The following is an 8,960-nucleotide window of genomic DNA, read 5'->3' on the forward strand; positions in this document are numbered from 1 at the left end:
AATGACATTTTAAGATACACAAATATTTGCATATTAAAAGGAAACGCTCATTTGTAACATTCTGAATGCCAGTATTTATAAGATCACAAATTTTACATCGATGCCAAAACCATGATTCTCATTACAAAAAAACAAACAACGATAATTTGACATTCACAGGTTCAATGTGAAACCGTACGACGTGGAGAAAAGACAGTGAAAAAACTACATCACGTATTTAAAAATGGGGGGGGGGGGTACGATCGTACAACGGTCGTGGGGGAAAGAGTGCAAAAATATTTCTTCATCACTGTCCCACGGTCGTGGAGAAAAGACAGTAAAGAAATACATCCCACGACCATACGACCGGTCGTGGAGAAAAGACAGTGAAAAAATACATGCCACGACCATACATACGACCGGTCGTGGAGAAAAGTCATTGGAAAAAATACATGCCACGACCATACGACCGGTCGTAGAGAAAAGACGGTAAAAAAAATACATGCCACGACCATACGACTGGTCGTGGAGAAAAGTAATTGGAAAAAATACACGCCACGACCACACGACTGGTCGTGGAGAAAAGACGGTAAAAAAAATACATGCCACGAACAACATACGACCGGTCGTGGAGAAGATAAAATAAATTTATTGTCCGGGGTCAAACGAACATCCGGTTATTTATTACTGTAGTCCTATGTATTATATGATACTTAACATCCACGACCGAAATCTGGTCGTACGATCGGTCGTGTAGCGTAGGCATTGAAAACAGTGGTTCATTTTGGGCCGCATATGATCATGATAATGTAGTTTGACAGATCGCAACATATTGGCTGTTTAAGTTTAACTAAGTTCTAGTTCAGCGTCACACGAAGGCGATCATTTAAGCACATGTGATTATGATGGTTATTTTCCTATTCAATCCTGTCGGAGTTTATAAATAGATGACAGAAGTGTTGTTTTTGAATATTGATGACGCTGATATCTCTAAACTTGTTTACATACTACATGTACAAAGGCGTACATGTACGTGAGCTTTGAATTTTAATTTAGAATGTTTTAATGGTTTAACTGATGATGTATTTATAACCATTTCTGTGAATTAATTTTTTGTTGACAACTTCGATAAATTTATGGATCAACAGATCTTGAATATGAAAATCTTTTGACTGTTTTTGGCGACGTTTCATTTTTCTGGTAAAGTGCATACATAATTACATTGAAAGTAATGTTAAGTTTAAAGTAATACTAATAAAGTTACCTTTTTGAAATCTCGTTTTGGAGCAACTATGTATCACTACTACATAACATGGAGTGAGCAGTTCTATTGTATGAAGTTTGAAAGTGTGTACTTATATTTTTGAAATTCTAAACCAACATTATTTAACTAAATGCAGACAGCAATGAATGGTTGTGCACTACTCGTTTTAAAAATCCATGATCCTTAATAACTAATTACAAAATAATTGAGATGTACAGCAGTGTAGATAGAACATCTGTTCACGTTTGGGAGAATGATCAGTGAAAAGTTCTTGTAGGGTGATTAAAAGTACATAACATCCTCTTTCAGAACTTATTTGTAGATAAAGAAGAGACCAATAATCTAAGACTAGTACATGTACAGTACAAGTAGTTAGTCAGTTACCAGTCAGTCACCAGTCAGTCAGCCATCATGTAGTACAACTGAAGGAGTCAGTCAGTCAGTCACCAGTCACTCAGCCATCAAGTAGTACATGTACATTACAAGGAGTCAGTCAGTCACTTAAGTCAGTTACCAGTCAGTTCAGTCACCAGTTAGTAAGTTACCAGTCAGTCAGTCAGTCAGTCAGTCACCAGTTAGTCAGTCACCAGTTAGTCAGTCATCAATTAGTCAGCCAGGTATACCAGTGTTGATATCTAAACAACACAAGCATGAATGTCCTTTTACACCTGATGTTGCTCGGCAAACGATACAGAATGCCTTTGTTAATAGAAGTGACTCAGATCACCACTACATTGTTCACAACCAATATGATTCTGATTACAACAGTGACTATGATTCAGAATGATTCTCATTTCAAGTAGGTAATTGTAGTCCCATTTTAAAGCAATTTCTATGAACTCTGAAAGTGCACAAAATGCCTTAAAATTGAGTTGAATTTCAAAAACATTCTTACTCAGGGAGGGGGGACACCCTCAATGTTACAAGCCTGTGGAATAATATGGAAATATTACATAATATGTAAAGATTTAGAAATATAATTTTGATTTTCACCCAGTATAATATCTGGTAAACATATGGAAACTCGCTACTTTTGCATGGAATTCAAAGAGTGAAAGTACCATATTGCAGGATTGCTTGAGTCCAAACTGACCAATGATGATCTAATAAAACAATATATTTTTGGACTGACATAACAAAATAATCCCAAAGATATGCAAATTCCAGTCAAGTGACCTCATTAAATATTCAAAATGGCCACTGCAATAACGTTTTTGAATTTTTCACACATTCTTCAATTCGTATTAGAGAAGCATACAAAATTCTTCATTTTTCATTGCAATTTGTTGTTCAATGTCATAAGCATGCAGAATTTTATGCAAATATTTTATAATATGTACATATTTGGGCACAGAATATTTGTTTATAGTCATGTACAGGGTAAACATGGTAATTTGATACATTGGCATGAAATTCAAAGAGTGAAAATTGTCATTTTACAGGAGTCTTAAGGTCAAAGGTCAGCAACTGACTTCAACACTTCATGAATTAAAGTGATGAGTATATCAACCCTATAGTGTTTGATATTTGTGCCTGGTTTTGTTGAAATTGAGTCATGGATATCGTAGATATAGCTGCCAATGAACAGATACAAACACTGTTACACTGGTAACAGTTCATTCCCATAGCCCTGCACTCATATGCAGGGAGGGTTGGGGAGGTAAATATTAATGGAAATTAGTGAAAAGCTAAGTGACTGAGGCCACAAAGACAACTTTGAAGAAATAGTTACAAGGAGACTGGAAATTGCAAAAATCTGTCTTAAATTGTACCAAACTTAGATAGAGTAGTGGTACTTACGACGAGTGGATGAATTTCCTGGATGACTTTGTCCACCAAATCTTGTTTCTTGTATAATGGTAATAGTTGCTGGAGCTGTAAGAACATCCACATGCACATTGCTTTGTGGTAGTTTTGGAAGACTTGCACTTCTTGAATGATGATCATTAGGAGCAGCTGCAGCTGCAGCAGCACCAACACTGAAAGTGACTGCCTCGGAACTGGGTGTTAGTTGTTCGAATTGATTAGTTTGGATAGTATTCTGAGTAGGAGACACTCCTGGGATTACTCTGACAGCAGATCCTGATCTTCCTTGTGTCCATGAAAACTTGGCACCATCTACTGTGGAAATAAATTGATCAAGTGGTCTGCAAGTAAACTTAATGAAATACACAATGTCACCTCTAGTCTGTGCATGTGTCTGTCTGTACCCTGTCCATGTTGTATATTCAAATGGCATGCATTAATAGTTTGATTCCAGGGCTTGGTCAATATTTTGTCCGATTTTTCTTCAGTTAAGAAAGAAATGCGGTCAAATTTTGGTAAGAATAGAAAAGCAGCGCTAGACACCAATTTCTTATTCATATGGTCACGTTAATAAACTGTTTCAATTCATTTCTCACATGGGAACATGATATCCAATATTGTTGACAGATTCTTTACATTTGCTACTATGTTGCTTTTCATACTTTGGACAGTAATGGTTAAATATTACCTTCACGATTGGCTTCACTCTTATTCACTGAATGTTGACTATCATTGATGTTAACAGCGCCACCACTGGAAGTGACAGCCTTTGGAGTAGGTGCTGGTCGTTGTAAGTTATTAGTTTCCACTGCATTCCGAGTAAGAGCTGACGCTCCAGGGGGGATTACTCGGACAGCAGATCCTGGTCTTCTTTGTATGGCATCGACTACTATGGAGGTAAATTGATCATACACTAGATTTCAGGTTACAAACTAAAGTGACATTTTAAAAAAATAGTGTCAATGGCATTGCAGCACAACTGGAAAAGTATGAACATTGAAAATTTATCTTTTCAGAGTTTAATAGGATTGAACAAGTTCAGTTGAGCTAAAAAAAAAGTATGATGCCACCTCAATTCAGACTTACACACAGTCTCCATTTGGAGTCCTTTTTATAAATATAAATTATACATAGCATCAGTCATGTAACACTCTGTATATTATAGTTATCCTCAATAGAAGGGGTTTCACAATAACATTGCATATTGTTTATTTTACAAAAGACAGCTGAAAGCATTATGCTCACTATACCCACTAACTTCAGCAAATCAATCTGACATGTATTGTAATTTAGGAAAAAGTGCAGATACTTAAGAGTGAAACCGAGAATTTCTAAATTTCCCGACACAACTTATATGACACCATTTTTAATGGCATTTTACCATTGTCCTTCAATTATGAGAGAAAACATTGTCAAATTTTGGTAAGAATAGAAAAGCAGCGCTAGACACCCATTTCTTATTCATATGGTCACGTTAATAAACTGTTTCAATTCATTTCTCACATAGAACATGATGTCCAATATCATTAACAGATTCTTTACATTTGCTACTATGTTGCTATCCATATTTTGGACAATAATGGCTAAATATTACCTTCTTGATTGGCTTCACTCTTATTCACTGAATGTTGACTATCATTGATGTTAACAGCACCACCACTGGGAGTGACAGCCTTCAGAGTAGGTGCTGGTCGTTGTAAGTTATTAGTTTCCACTGCATTCCGAGTAAGAGCTGACGCTCCGGGAGGGATTACTCGGACAGCAGATCCTGGTCTTCTTTGTATGGCATCGACTACTATGGAGGTAAATTGATCATACACTAGATTTCAGGTTACAAACTAAAGTGACATTTTAAAAAAATAGTGTCAATGGCATTGCAGCACAACTGCAAAAGTATGAACATTGAAAATTTATCTTTTCAGAGTTTGATAGGATTGAACAAGTTCAGTTGAGCTAAAAAAAAAAAAAGTATGATGCCACCTCAATTCAGACTTACATACAGTCTCCATTTGGAGTCCTTTTTATAAATATAAATTATACATATCATCAGTCATGTAACACTCTGTATATTATAGTTATCCTCAATAGAAGGGGTTTCACAATAACATTGCATATTGTTTATTTTACAAAAGACAGCTGAAAGCATTATGCTCACCAGTGAGCCCTCTAAGCCAATTTGATGCACCACTGATGAACACAATATCTAGTGACGCACCAAAATTTGATGTTCCCCTATCTCTTTCTATGTGGTGACTCACAAGAAATGCCAGTTTTTCTCAGTTTGACCCACAACAACAAAATTTGGCTATCATTAGAGGGCACACTGATGATCACTCTACCCACTGACTTCAGCAAATCAATCTGACATGTATTGTAATTTAGAAAGAAGTGCAGATACTGAGAGTGAAGCCGAGAAATTGTAAATTTCCTGACACAACTTATGTGACACCATTTTTAATGCCTGACACTTTTACACTGTCCTTCAGTTAAGAAAGAAAACATTCAATTTGTCAAATTTTGGTAAGAATAGAAAAGCATCGCTAGACACCAATTTCTCATCCATATGCATAATAGTAAATACTGTTTCAATTCATTTCTCACATGGAACATGATGTCCAATATTGTTGACAGATTTTCTTTACATTTGCTACTATGTTGCTATTCATATTTTGGACAATAATGGCTAAATATTACCTTCTTGATTGGCTTCACTCTTATTCACTGAATGTTGACTATCATTGATGTTAACAGCGCCACCACTGGCAGTGACAGCCTTCGGAGTAGGTGCTGGTCGTTGTAAGTTATTAGTTTCCACTGCATTCTGAGTAAGAGCTGACGCTCCGGTGGGGATTACTCGGACAGCAGATCCTGGTCTTCTTTGTATGGCATCGACTACTATGGAGGTAAATTGATCATACACTAGATTTTAGATTACAAAGTAAAGTGACATTTTTAAAAAATAGTGTTAATGGCATTGCAGCACAACTGGAAAAGTATGAACATTGAAATTTTTATTGTTTCAGAGTTTGATAGGATTGAACAAGTTCAGTTAAGCTAAAAAAAAGTATGGTGCCACCTAAATTCAGACTTACACACAGTCTCCATTTGGAGTTTTTTTTTAAATATAAATTATACATAGCATCAGTCATGTATTAAACACTCTGTATAGGATCATTATCCTCAATAGAAGGGGGGAGGGTTTCACAATAACATTGCATGTTGCACAGCTGAAAGCACTATGCTTACCAGTGAGCCCTCTATTAGCCAATTTGACGCGCCACTGATGCACACAATATCTAGTGACGCACCAAAATTTGACGTTCCCCTATCTCTTTCTATGTGGTGACTTACAAGAAATGTCAGTTTTTCTCAGTTTGACCCACAACAACAAAATTTGGCTATCATTAGCAGGCACACTGATGATCACTCTACCCACTGACTTCAGCAAATCAATCTGACATGTATTGTAATTTAGGAAGAAGTGCAGATACTTAGAGTGAAGCCGAGAAATTGTAAATTTCCTGACACAACTTATATGACACCATTTTTAATGCCTGACACTTTTACTACTATCCTTCAGTTAAGAAAGAAAACATTGTCAAATTTTGGTAAGAATACAAAAGCATTGCTAGACACCAATTTCTCATCCATATACATCATAGTAATACTGTTTCAATTCATTTCTCACATGGAACATGATGTCCAATATTGTTGACAGATTCTTTACATTTGCTACTATGTTGCTATTCATATTTTGGACAATAATGGCTGAATATTACCTTCTTGATTGGCTTCACTCTTATTCACTGAATGTTGACTATCATTGATGTTAACAGTGCCACCACTGGGAGTGACAGCCTTCGGAGTAGGTGCTGGTCGTTGTAGGTTATTAGTTTCCACTGCATTCTGAGTAAGAGCTGACGCTCTGGGGGGGATTACTCGGACAGCAGATCCTGGTCTTCTTTGTATGGCATCGACTACTATGGAGGTAAATTGATCATACACTAGATTTCAGGTTACAAAGTAAAAAGACATTTTTAAAAATTAGCGTCAATGCATGGTGTACTTGCACAACTGAAAAAGTATGATGCCATCTCAATTCAGACTTACACACAGTCTCCATTTGGAGTCCTTTTTATAAATATAAATTATACATAGCATCAGTCATGTAACACTCTGTATAGTATAGTTATCCTCAATAGAAGGGGTTTCACAATAACATTGCATATTGTTTATTTTACAAAAGACAGTTGAAAGCATTATGCTCACTATACCCACAAACTTCAGCAAATCAATCTGACATGTATTGTAATTTAGGAAAAAGTGCAGCTACTTAAAGTGAAACTAAGAAATTCTAAATTTCTTGACACAACTTATATGACACCATTATTAATGGCATTTTACCATTGTCCTTCAGTTATGAGAGAAAACACTGTCAAATTTTGGTAAGAATAGAAAAGCAGAGCTAGACACCCATTTCTTATTCATATGGTCATGTTAATAAACAGTTTCAATTCATTTCTCACATGGGAACATGATGTCCAATATCATTAACAGATTCTTTACATTTGCTACTATGTTGCTATTCATATTTTGGACAATAATGGCTAAATATTACCTTCTTTATTGGCTTCACTCTTATTCACTGAATGTTGACTATCATTGATGTTAACAGCGCCACCACTGGAAGTGACAGCCTTCGGAGTAGGTGCTGGTCGTTGTAAGTTATTAGTTTCCACTGCATTCCGAGTAAGAGCTGACGCTCTGGGGGGGATTACTCGGACAGCAGATCCTGGTCTTCTTTGTATGGTATCGACTACTATGGAGGTAAATTGATCATACACTAGATTTTAGATTACAAAGTAAAGTGACATTTTTAAAAAATAGTGTCAATGGCATTGCAGCACAACTGGAAAAGTATGAACATTGAAATTTTTATCGTTTCAGAGTTTGATAGGATTGAACAAGTTCAGTTAAGCTAAAAAAAAAAAGTATGATGCCACCTCAATTCAGACTTACACACAGTATCCATTTGGAGTTTTTTTTTAAATATAAATTATACATAGCATCAGTCATGTATTAAACACTCTGTATAAGATCGTTATCCTCAATAGAAGGGGGGTTTCACAATAACATTGCATGTTGTTATTTTACAAAAGACAGCTGAAAGCATTATGCTCACCAGTGAGCCCTCTATTAGCCAATTTGACGCGCCACTGATGCACACAATATCTAGTGACGCACCAAAATTTGATGTTTCCCTATCTCTTTCTATGTGGTGACTCACAAGAAATGCCAGTTTTTCTCAGTTTGCCCCACGACAAAGTTTGGCTATCATTAGAGGGCACACTAATGATCACTCTACCCACTGACTTCAGTAAATCAATATGACATGTATTGTAATTTAGGAAGAAGTGCAGATACTTAGAGTGAAGCTGAGAAATTGTAAATTTCCTAACACAACTTTTATGACACCATTTCTAATGCCTGACACTTTTACCACTGTCCTTCAGTTAAGAAAGAAAACATTGCCACATTTTAGTAAGAATAGAAAAGCATCGCTAGACACCCATTCCTCATTCATATGGTCATGTTAATGGACTGTTTCAATTCATTTCTCACATAGAACATGATGTCCAATATTGTTGACAGATTCTTTACATTTGCTACTATGTTGCTATTCAAACTTTGGACAATAATGGCTAAATATTACCTTCTCGATTGGCTTCACTCTTATTCACTGAATGTTGACTATCATTGATGTTAACAGCGCCACCACTGGAAGTGACAGCCTTCGGAGTAGGTGCTGGTCGTTGTAAGTTATTAGTTTCCACTGCATTCCGAGTAAGAGCTGACGCTCCGGGGGGGATTACTCGGACAGCAGATCCTGGTCTTCTTTGTATGGCATCGA

The sequence above is a fragment of the Glandiceps talaboti genome, chromosome 2 (genome assembly GCF_964340395.1).
Source record: "Glandiceps talaboti chromosome 2, keGlaTala1.1, whole genome shotgun sequence".
NCBI classification, from domain to species: Eukaryota; Metazoa; Hemichordata; class Enteropneusta; family Spengelidae; genus Glandiceps; species Glandiceps talaboti.